We start from the raw sequence: 12,621 nt of genomic DNA, 5'->3' as shown, positions 1-12,621 counted from the left end.
AAGTGGTTTTTCTACACTAACACAAGTGCGAAAAGTGGTTTTCAACACTAACACAAGTGCGAAAAGTGGTTTTTCAACACTAACACAAGTGCGAAAAGTGGTTTTTCCACACGAATAAAAGTGCAAAAGTGGTTTCCTGCACCAACACAAGTGCGAAAAGTGGTTTTTCAACACTAACACAAGTGCGAAAAGTGGTTTTTCAACACTAACACAAGTGCGAAAAGTGGTTTTTCAACACTATCACAAGTGCAAAAAGTGTTTTTTCCGCACTAATACAAGTGCAAAAGTGGTTTCCTGCACCAACACAAGTGCGAAAAGTTGTTTTTCAACACTAACACAAGTGCGAAAAGTGGTTTTTCAACACTAACACAAGTGCGAAAAGTAGTTTTTCCACACTAATACAAGTGCAAAAGTGGCTTCCTGCACCAACACAAGTGCGAAAAGAGGTTTTTCAACACTAACACAAGTGCGAAAAGTGTTTTTTCCACACTAATACAAGTGCAAAAGTGGTTTCCTGCACCAACACAAGTGCGAAAGTGGTTTTTCTACACTAACACAAGTGCGAAAAGTGGTTTTTGAACACTAACACAAGTGCGAAAAGTGGTTTTTCTACACTAACACAAGTGCGAAAAGTGGTTTTTGAACACTAACACAAGTGCGAAAAGTGGTTTTTCAACACTAACACAAGTGCGAAAAGTGGTTTTTGAACACTAACACAAGTGCGAAAAGTGGTTTTTCAACACTAACACAAGTGCGAAAAGTGGTTTTTCAACACTAACACAAGTGCGAAAAGTAGTTTTTCCACACTAATACAAGTGCAAAAGTGGCTTCCTGCACCAACACAAGTGCAAAAGTGGCTTCCTGCACCAACACAAGTGCGAAAAGAGGTTTTTCAACACTAACACAAGTGCGAAAAGTGTTTTTTCCACACTAATACAAGTGCAAAAGTGGTTTCCTGCACCAACACAAGTGCGAAAGTGGTTTTTCTACACTAACACAAGTGCGAAAAGTGGTTTTTGAACACTAACACAAGTGCGAAAAGTGGTTTTTCAACACTAACACAAGTGCGAAAAGTGGTTTTTCAACACCAACACAAGTGCGAAAAGTGTTTTTTCCACACTAATACAAGTGCAAAAGTGGTTTCCTACACCAACACAAGTGCGAAAGTGGTTTTTCTACACTAACACAAGTGCGAAAAGTGGTTTTTCAACACTAACACAAGTGCGAAAAGTGGTTTTTCAACATTAACACAAGTGCGAAAAGTGGTTTTTCAACACTATCACAAGTGCAAAAAGTGTTTTTTCCACACTAATACAAGTGCAAAAGTGGTTTCCTGCACCAACACAAGTGCGAAAAGTGGTTTTTCAACACTAACACAAGTGCGAAAAGTGGTTTTTCAACACTAACACAAGTGCGAAAAGTGGTTTATCAACACTATCACAAGTGCAAAAAGTGTTTTTTGCACACTAATACAAGTGCGAAAGTGGTTTCCTGCACCAACACAAGTGCGAAAAGTGGTTTTTCAACACTAACACAAGTGCGAAAAGTGGTTTTTCAACACTATCACAAGTGCAAAAAGTGTTTTTTCCACACCAATACAAGTGCAAAAGTGGTTTCCTGCACCAACACAAGTGCGAAAAGTGGTTTTTCAACACTAACACAAGTGCGAAAAGTGGTTTTTCAACACTAACACAAGTGCGAAAAGTGGTTTATCAACACTATCACAAGTGCAAAAAGTGTTTTTTCCACACTAATACAAGTGCGAAAGTGGTTTCCTGCACCAACACAAGTGCGAAAAGTGGTTTTTCAACACTAACACAAGTGCGAAAAGTGGTTTTTCAACACTATCACAAGTGCAAAAAGTGTTTTTTCCACACTAATACAAGTGCAAAAGTGGTTTCCTGCACCAACACAAGTGCGAAAAGTGGTTTTTCAACACTAACACAAGAGCGAAAAGTGGTTTTTCAACACTAACACAAGTGCGAAAAGTGGTTTTTCAACACTATCACAAGTGCAAAAAGTGTTTTTTCCACACTAATACAAGTGCAAAAGTGGTTTCCTGCACCAACACAAGTGTGAAAAGTGGTTTTTCAACACTAACACAAGTGTAAAAAGTGGTTTTTCAACAATATCACAAGTGCAAAAAGTGTTTTTTCCACACTAATACAAGTGCAAAAGTGGTTTCCTGCACCAACACAAGTGCGAAAAGTGGTTTTTCAACACTAACACAAGTGCGAAAAGTGGTTTTTCAACACCAACACAAGTGCGAAAAGTGTTTTTTCCACACTAATACAAGTGCAAAAGTGGTTTCCTGCACCAACACAAGTGCGAAAAGTGGTTTTTCAACACTAACACAAGTGCGAAAAGTGGTTTTTCAACACTAACACAAGTGCGAAAAGTGGTTTTTCAACACTAACACAAGTGCGAAAAGTGGTTTTTCAACACTAACACAAGTGCGAAAAGTGGTTTTTCAACACTAACACAAGTGCGAAAAGTGGTTTTTCCACACAAATACAAGTGCAAAAGTGGTTTCCTGCACCAACACAAGTGCGAAAAGTGGTTTTTCAACACTAACACAAGTGCGAAAAGTGGTTTTTCAACACTATCACAAGTGCAAAAAGTGTTTTTTCCACACTAATACAAGTGCAAAAGTGGTTTCCAGCACCAACACAAGTGCGAAAAGTGGTTTTTCAACACTAACACAAGTGCAAAAAGTGGTTTTTCAACACTAACACAAGTGCGAAAAGTGTATTTCCACACTAATACAAGTGCAAAAGTGGTTTCCTGCACCAATACAAGTGCGAAAGTGGTTTTTCTACACTAACACAAGTGCGAAAAGTGGTTTTTCAACACTAACACAAGTGCGAAAAGTGGTTTTTCAACACTAACACAAGTGCGAAAAGTGGTTTTTCCACACTAATACAAGTGCAAAAGTGGTTTCCTGCACCAACACAAGTGCGAAAAGTGGTTTTTCAACACTAACATAAGTGCGAAAAGTGGTTTTTCAACACTAACACAAGTGCGAAAAGTGGTTTTTCAACACTATCACAAGTGCAAAAAGTGTTTTTTCCACACTAATACAAGTGCAAAAGTGGTTTCCTGCAACAACACAAGTGCGAAAAGTTGTTTTTCAACACTAACACAAGTGCGAAAAGTGGTTTTTCAACACTAACACAAGTGCGAAAAGTAGTTTTTCCACACTAATACAAGTGCAAAAGTGGCTTCCTGCACCAACACAAGTGCGAAAAGAGGTTTTTCAACACTAACACAAGTGCGAAAAGTGTTTTTTCCACACTAATACAAGTGCAAAAGTGGTTTCCTGCACCAACACATGTGCGAAAGTGGTTTTTCTACACTAACACAAGTGCGAAAAGTGGTTTTTGAACACTAACACAAGTGCGAAAAGTGGTTTTTCAACACTAACACAAGTGCGAAAAGTGGTTTTTGAACACTAACACAAGTGCGAAAAGTGGTTTTTCAACACCAACACAAGTGCGAAAAGTGGTTTTTCCACACTAATACAAGTGCAAAAGTGGTTTCCTGCACCAATACAAGTGCGAAAAGTGGTTTTTCAACACTAACACAAGTGCGAAAAGTGGTTTTTCAACACTAACACAAGTGCGAAAAGTGGTTTTTCAACACCAACACAAGTGCGAAAAGTGTTTTTTCCACACTAATACAAGTGCAAAAGTGGTTTCCTACACCAACACAAGTGCGAAAGTGGTTTTTCTACACTAACACAAGTGCGAAAAGTGGTTTTTCAACACTAACACAAGTGCGAAAAGTGGTTTTTCAACATTAACACAAGTGCGAAAAGTGGTTTTTCAACACTATCACAAGTGCAAAAAGTGTTTTTTCCACACTAATACAAGTGCAAAAGTGGTTTCCTGCACCAACACAAGTGCGAAAAGTGGTTTTTCAACACTAACACAAGTGCGAAAAGTGGTTTTTCAACACTAACACAAGTGCGAAAAGTGGTTTATCAACACTATCACAAGTGCAAAAAGTGTTTTTTGCACACTAATACAAGTGCGAAAGTGGTTTCCTGCACCAACACAAGTGCGAAAAGTGGTTTTTCAACACTAACACAAGTGCGAAAAGTGGTTTTTCAACACTATCACAAGTGCAAAAAGTGTTTTTTCCACACCAATACAAGTGCAAAAGTGGTTTCCTGCACCAACACAAGTGCGAAAAGTGGTTTTTCAACACTAACACAACTGCGAAAAGTGGTTTTTCAACACTAACACAAGTGCGAAAAGTGGTTTTTCAACACTATCACAAGTGCAAAAAGTGTTTTTTCCACACTAATACAAGTGCAAAAGTGGTTTCCTGCACCAACACAAGTGCGAAAAGTGGTTTTTCAACACTAACACAAGTGTAAAAAGTGGTTTTTCAACAATATCACAAGTGCAAAAAGTGTTTTTTCCACACTAATACAAGTGCAAAAGTGGTTTCCTGCACCAACACAAGTGCGAAAAGTGGTTTTTCAACACTAACACAAGTGCGAAAAGTGGTTTTTCAACACCAACACAAGTGCGAAAAGTGTTTTTTCCACACTAATACAAGTGCAAAAGTGGTTTCCTGCACCAACACAAGTGCGAAAAGTGGTTTTTCAACACTAACACAAGTGCGAAAAGTGGTTTTTCAACACTAACACAAGTGCGAAAAGTGGTTTTTCAACACTAACACAAGTGCGAAAAGTGGTTTTTCCACACAAATACAAGTGCAAAAGTGGTTTCCTGCACCAACACAAGTGCGAAAAGTGGTTTTTCAACACTAACACAAGTGCGAAAAGTGGTTTTTCAACACTATCACAAGTGCAAAAAGTGTTTTTTCCACACTAATACAAGTGCAAAAGTGGTTTCCAGCACCAACACAAGTGCGAAAAGTGGTTTTTCAACACTAACACAAGTGCGAAAAGTGGTTTTTCAACACTAACACAAGTGCGAAAAGTGTTTTTCCACACTAATACAAGTGCAAAAGTGGTTTCCTGCACCAATACAAGTGCGAAAGTGGTTTTTCTACACTAACACAAGTGCGAAAAGTGGTTTTCAACACTAACACAAGTGCGAAAAGTGGTTTTTCAACACTAACACAAGTGCGAAAAGTGGTTTTTCCACACGAATACAAGTGCAAAAGTGGTTTCCTGCACCAACACAAGTGCGAAAAGTGGTTTTTCAACACTAACACAAGTGCGAAAAGTGGTTTTTCAACACTAACACAAGTGCGAAAAGTGGTTTTTCAACACTATCACAAGTGCAAAAAGTGTTTTTTCCGCACTAATACAAGTGCAAAAGTGGTTTCCTGCACCAACACAAGTGCGAAAAGTTGTTTTTCAACACTAACACAAGTGCGAAAAGTGGTTTTTCAACACTAACACAAGTGCGAAAAGTAGTTTTTCCACACTAATACAAGTGCAAAAGTGGCTTCCTGCACCAACACAAGTGCGAAAAGAGGTTTTTCAACACTAACACAAGTGCGAAAAGTGTTTTTTCCACACTAATACAAGTGCAAAAGTGGTTTCCTGCACCAACACAAGTGCGAAAGTGGTTTTTCTACACTAACACAAGTGCGAAAAGTGGTTTTTGAACACTAACACAAGTGCGAAAAGTGGTTTTTCTACACTAACACAAGTGCGAAAAGTGGTTTTTGAACACTAACACAAGTGCGAAAAGTGGTTTTTGAACACTAACACAAGTGCGAAAAGTGGTTTTTGAACACTAACACAAGTGCGAAAAGTGGTTTTTCAACACTAACACAAGTGCGAAAAGTGGTTTTTCAACACTAACACAAGTGCGAAAAGTAGTTTTTCCACACTAATACAAGTGCAAAAGTGGCTTCCTGCACCAACACAAGTGCAAAAGTGGCTTCCTGCACCAACACAAGTGCGAAAAGAGGTTTTTCAACACTAACACAAGTGCGAAAAGTGTTTTTTCCACACTAATACAAGTGCAAAAGTGGTTTCCTGCACCAACACAAGTGCGAAAGTGGTTTTTCTACACTAACACAAGTGCGAAAAGTGGTTTTTGAACACTAACACAAGTGCGAAAAGTGGTTTTTCAACACTAACACAAGTGCGAAAAGTGGTTTTTCAACACCAACACAAGTGCGAAAAGTGTTTTTTCCACACTAATACAAGTGCAAAAGTGGTTTCCTACACCAACACAAGTGCGAAAGTGGTTTTTCTACACTAACACAAGTGCGAAAAGTGGTTTTTCAACACTAACACAAGTGCGAAAAGTGGTTTTTCAACATTAACACAAGTGCGAAAAGTGGTTTTTCAACACTATCACACGTGCAAAAAGTGTTTTTTCCACACTAATACAAGTGCAAAAGTGGTTTCCTGCACCAACACAAGTGCGAAAAGTGGTTTTTCAACACTAACACAAGTGCGAAAAGTGGTTTTTCAACACTAACACAAGTGCGAAAAGTGGTTTATCAACACTATCACAAGTGCAAAAAGTGTTTTTTGCACACTAATACAAGTGCGAAAGTGGTTTCCTGCACCAACACAAGTGCGAAAAGTGGTTTTTCAACACTAACACAAGTGCGAAAAGTGGTTTTTCAACACTATCACAAGTGCAAAAAGTGTTTTTTCCACACCAATACAAGTGCAAAAGTGGTTTCCTGCACCAACACAAGTGCGAAAAGTGGTTTTTCAACACTAACACAAGTGCGAAAAGTGGTTTTTCAACACTAACACAAGTGCGAAAAGTGGTTTTTCAACACTATCACAAGTGCAAAAAGTGTTTTTTCCACACTAATACAAGTGCAAAAGTGGTTTCCTGCACCAACACAAGTGCGAAAAGTGGTTTTTCAACACTAACACAAGTGTAAAAAGTGGTTTTTCAACAATATCACAAGTGCAAAAAGTGTTTTTTCCACACTAATACAAGTGCAAAAGTGGTTTCCTGCACCAACACAAGTGCGAAAAGTGGTTTTTCAACACTAACACAAGTGCGAAAAGTGGTTTTTCAACACCAACACAAGTGCGAAAAGTGTTTTTTCCACACTAATACAAGTGCAAAAGTGGTTTCCTGCACCAACACAAGTGCGAAAAGTGGTTTTTCAACACTAACACAAGTGCGAAAAGTGGTTTTTCAACACTAACACAAGTGCGAAAAGTGGTTTTTCAACACTAACACAAGTGCGAAAAGTGGTTTTTCCACACAAATACAAGTGCAAAAGTGGTTTCCTGCACCAACACAAGTGCGAAAAGTGGTTTTTCAACACTAACACAAGTGCGAAAAGTGGTTTTTCAACACTATCACAAGTGCAAAAAGTGTTTTTTCCACACTAATACAAGTGCAAAAGTGGTTTCCAGCACCAACACAAGTGCGAAAAGTGGTTTTTCAACACTAACACAAGTGCGAAAAGTGATTTTTCAACACTAACACAAGTGCGAAAAGTGTTTTTCCACACTAATACAAGTGCAAAAGTGGTTTCCTGCACCAATACAAGTGCGAAAGTGGTTTTTCTACACTAACACAAGTGCGAAAAGTGGTTTTCAACACTAACACAAGTGCGAAAAGTGGTTTTTCAACACTAACACAAGTGCGAAAAGTGGTTTTTCCACACGAATACAAGTGCAAAAGTGGTTTCCTGCACCAACACAAGTGCGAAAAGTGGTTTTTCAACACTAACACAAGTGCGAAAAGTGGTTTTTCAACACTAACACAAGTGCGAAAAGTGGTTTTTCAACACTATCACAAGTGCAAAAAGTGTTTTTTCTGCACTAATACAAGTGCAAAAGTGGTTTCCTGCACCAACACAAGTGCGAAAAGTTGTTTTTCAACACTAACACAAGTGCGAAAAGTGGTTTTTCAACACTAACACAAGTGCGAAAAGTAGTTTTTCCACACTAATACAAGTGCAAAAGTGGCTTCCTGCACCAACACAAGTGCGAAAAGAGGTTTTTCAACACTAACACAAGTGCGAAAAGTGTTTTTTCCACACTAATACAAGTGCAAAAGTGGTTTCCTGCACCAACACAAGTGCGAAAGTGGTTTTTCTACACTAACACAAGTGCGAAAAGTGGTTTTTGAACACTAACACAAGTGCGAAAAGTGGTTTTTCTACACTAACACAAGTGCGAAAAGTGGTTTTTGAACACTAACACAAGTGCGAAAAGTGGTTTTTCAACACTAACACAAGTGCGAAAAGTGGTTTTTGAACACTAACACAAGTGCGAAAAGTGGTTTTTCAACACTAACACAAGTGCGAAAAGTGGTTTTTCAACACTAACACAAGTGCGAAAAGTAGTTTTTCCACACTAATACAAGTGCAAAAGTGGCTTCCTGCACCAACACAAGTGCAAAAGTGGCTTCCTGCACCAACACAAGTGCGAAAAGAGGTTTTTCAACACTAACACAAGTGCGAAAAGTGTTTTTTCCACACTAATACAAGTGCAAAAGTGGTTTCCTGCACCAACACAAGTGCGAAAGTGGTTTTTCTACACTAACACAAGTGCGAAAAGTGGTTTTTGAACACTAACACAAGTGCGAAAAGTGGTTTTTCAACACTAACACAAGTGCGAAAAGTGGTTTTTGAACACTAACACAAGTGCGAAAAGTGGTTTTTCAACACCAACACAAGTGCGAAAAGTGTTTTTTCCACACTAATACAAGTGCAAAAGTGGTTTCCTGCACCAACACAAGTGCGAAAAGTGGTTTTTCAACACTAACACAAGTGCAAAAAGTGGTTTTTCAACACGAACACAAGTGCGAAAAGTGGTTTTTCAACACCAACACAAGTGCAAAAAGTGTTTTTTCCACACTAATACAAGTGCAAAAGTAGTTTCCTACACCAACACAAGTGCGAAAAGTGGTTTTTCAACACTAACACAAGTGCGAAAAGTCGTTTTTCAACACTAACACAAGTGCAATAAGTGGTTTTTTAACACTATCACAAGTGCAAAAAGTTTTTTCCACACTCATACAAGTGCAAAAGTGGTTTCCTGCACCAACACAAGTGCGAAAAGTGGTTTTTCAACACTAACACAAGTGCGAAAAGTGGTTTTTCAACACTAACACAAGTGCGAAAAGTGTTTTTTCCACACTAATACAAGTGCAAAAGTGGTTTCCTGCACCAACACAAGTGCGAAAGTGGTTTTTCTACACTAACACAAGTGCGAAAAGTGGTTTTTGAACACTAACACAAGTGCGAAAAGTGGTTTTTCAACACTAACACAAGTGCGAAAAGTGGTTTTTCCACACTAATACAAGTGCAAAAGTGGTTTCCTGCACCAACACAAGTGCGAAAAGTGGTTTTTCAACACTAACACAAGTGCGAAAAGTGGTTTTTCAACACTAACACAAGTGCGAAAAGTGGTTTTTCAACACTATCACAAGTGCAAAAAGTGTTTTTTCCACACTAATACAAGTGCAAAAGTGGTTTCCTGCACCAACACCAGTGCGAAAAGTGGTTTTTCAACACTAACACAAGTGCGAAAAGTGGTTTTTCAACACTAACACAAGTGCAAAAAGTGGTTTTTCAACACTATCACAAGTGCAAAAAGTGTTTTTTCCACACTAATACAAGTGCAAAAGTGGTTTCTTGCACCAACACAAGTGCGAAAAGTGGTTTTTCAACACTAACACAAGTGCGAAAAGTGTTTTTTCCACACTAATACAAGTGCAAAAGTGGTTTCCTGCACCAACACAAGTGCGAAAAGTGGTTTTTCAACACTATCACAAGTGCAAAAAGTGTTTTTTCCACACTAATACAAGTGCAAAAGTGGTTTCCTGCACCAACACAAGTGCGAAAAGTGGTTTTTCAACACTAACACAAGTGCGAAAAGTGGTTTTTCAACACTAACACAAGTGCGAAAAGTGGTTTTTCAACACTAACACAAGTGCGAAAAGTGGTTTTACCACACAAATACAAGTGCAAAAGTGGTTTCCTGCACCAACACAAGTGCGAAAAGTGGTTTTTCAACACTAACACAAGTGCGAAAAGTGGTTTTTCAACACTATCACAAGTGCAAAAAGTGTTTTTTCCACACTAATACAAGTGCAAAAGTGGTTTCCAGCACCAACACAAGTGCGAAAAGTGGTTTTTCAACACTAACACAAGTGCGAAAAGTGATTTTTCAACACTAACACAAGTGCGAAAAGTGTTTTTCCACACTAATACAAGTGCAAAAGTGGTTTCCTGCACCAATACAAGTGCGAAAGTGGTTTTTCTACACTAACACAAGTGCGAAAAGTGGTTTTCAACACTAACACAAGTGCGAAAAGTGGTTTTTCAACACTAACACAAGTGCGAAAAGTGGTTTTTCCACACGAATACAAGTGCAAAAGTGGTTTCCTGCACCAACACAAGTGCGAAAAGTGGTTTTTCAACACTAACACAAGTGCAAAAAGTGGTTTTTCAACACTAACACAAGTGCGAAAAGTGGTTTTTCAACACTATCACAAGTGCAAAAAGTGTTTTTTCTGCACTAATACAAGTGCAAAAGTGGTTTCCTGCACCAACACAAGTGCGAAAAGTTGTTTTTCAACACTAACACAAGTGCGAAAAGTGGTTTTTCAACACTAACACAAGTGCGAAAAGTAGTTTTTCCACACTAATACAAGTGCAAAAGTGGCTTCCTGCACCAACACAAGTGCGAAAAGAGGTTTTTCAACACTAACACAAGTGCGAAAAGTGTTTTTTCCACACTAATACAAGTGCAAAAGTGGTTTCCTGCACCAACACAAGTGCGAAAGTGGTTTTTCTACACTAACACAAGTGCGAAAAGTGGTTTTTGAACACTAACACAAGTGCGAAAAGTGGTTTTTCTACACTAACACAAGTGCGAAAAGTGGTTTTTGAACACTAACACAAGTGCGAAAAGTGGTTTTTCAACACTAACACAAGTGCGAAAAGTGGTTTTTGAACACTAACACAAGTGCGAAAAGTGGTTTTTCAACACTAACACAAGTGCGAAAAGTGGTTTTTCAACACTAACACAAGTGCGAAAAGTAGTTTTTCCACACTAATACAAGTGCAAAAGTGGCTTCCTGCACCAACACAAGTGCAAAAGTGGCTTCCTGCACCAACACAAGTGCGAAAAGAGGTTTTTCAACACTAACACAAGTGCGAAAAGTGTTTTTTCCACACTAATACAAGTGCAAAAGTGGTTTCCTGCACCAACACAAGTGCGAAAGTGGTTTTTCTACACTAACACAAGTGCGAAAAGTGGTTTTTGAACACTAACACAAGTGCAAAAAGTGGTTTTTCAACACTAACACAAGTGCGAAAAGTGGTTTTTGAACACTAACACAAGTGCGAAAAGTGGTTTTTCAACACCAACACAAGTGCGAAAAGTGTTTTTTCCACACTAATACAAGTGCAAAAGTGGTTTCCTGCACCAACACAAGTGCGAAAAGTGGTTTTTCAACACTAACACAAGTGCAAAAAGTGGTTTTTCAACACGAACACAAGTGCGAAAAGTGGTTTTTCAACACCAACACAAGTGCAAAAAGTGTTTTTTCCACACTAATACAAGTGCAAAAGTAGTTTCCTACACCAACACAAGTGCGAAAAGTGGTTTTTCAACACTAACACAAGTGCGAAAAGTCGTTTTTCAACACTAACACAAGTGAAATAAGTGGTTTTTTAACACTATCACAAGTGCAAAAAGTTTTTTCCACACTCATACAAGTGCAAAAGTGGTTTCCTGCACCAACACAAGTGCGAAAAGTGGTTTTTCAACACTAACACAAGTGCGAAAAGTGGTTTTTCAACACTAACACAAGTGCGAAAAGTGTTTTTTCCACACTAATACAAGTGCAAAAGTGGTTTCCTGCACCAACACAAGTGCGAAAGTGGTTTTTCTACACTAACACAAGTGCGAAAAGTGGTTTTTGAACACTAACACAAGTGCGAAAAGTGGTTTTTCAACACTAACACAAGTGCGAAAAGTGGTTTTTCCACACTAATACAAGTGCAAAAGTGGTTTCCTGCACCAACACAAGTGCGAAAAGTGGTTTTTCAACACTAACACAAGTGCGAAAAGTGGTTTTTCAACACTAACACAAGTGCGAAAAGTGGTTTTTCAACACTATCACAAGTGCAAAAAGTGTTTTTTCCACACTAATACAAGTGCAAAAGTGGTTTCCTGCACCAACACCAGTGCGAAAAGTGGTTTTTCAACACTAACACAAGTGCGAAAAGTGGTTTTTCAACACTAACACAAGTGCGAAAAGTGGTTTTTCAACACTATCACAAGTGCAAAAAGTGTTTTTTCCACACTAATACAAGTGCAAAAGTGGTTTCTTGCACCAACACAAGTGCGAAAAGTGGTTTTTCAACACTAACACAAGTGCGAAAAGTGTTTTTTCCACACTAATACAAGTGCAAAAGTGGTTTCCTGCACCAACACAAGTGCGAAAAGTGGTTTTTCAACACTATCACAAGTGCAAAAAGTGTTTTTTCCACACTAATACAAGTGCAAAAGTGGTTTCCTGCACCAACACAAGTGCGAAAAGTGGTTTTTCAACACTAACACAAGTGCGAAAAGTGGTTTTTCAACACTAACACAAGTGCGAAAAGTGGTTTATCAACACTATCACAAGTGCAAAAAGTGTTTTTTCCACACTAATACAAGTGCGAAAGTGGTTTCCTGCACCAACACAA

The sequence above is a fragment of the Myxine glutinosa genome, chromosome 10 (genome assembly GCF_964187855.1).
Source record: "Myxine glutinosa chromosome 10, kmMyxGlut1.1, whole genome shotgun sequence".
In the NCBI taxonomy this organism is placed as follows: domain Eukaryota; kingdom Metazoa; phylum Chordata; class Myxini; order Myxiniformes; family Myxinidae; genus Myxine; species Myxine glutinosa.
The sequence above is the reverse complement of the archived record's forward strand: the minus strand, read 5'-3'. Positions refer to the sequence as shown.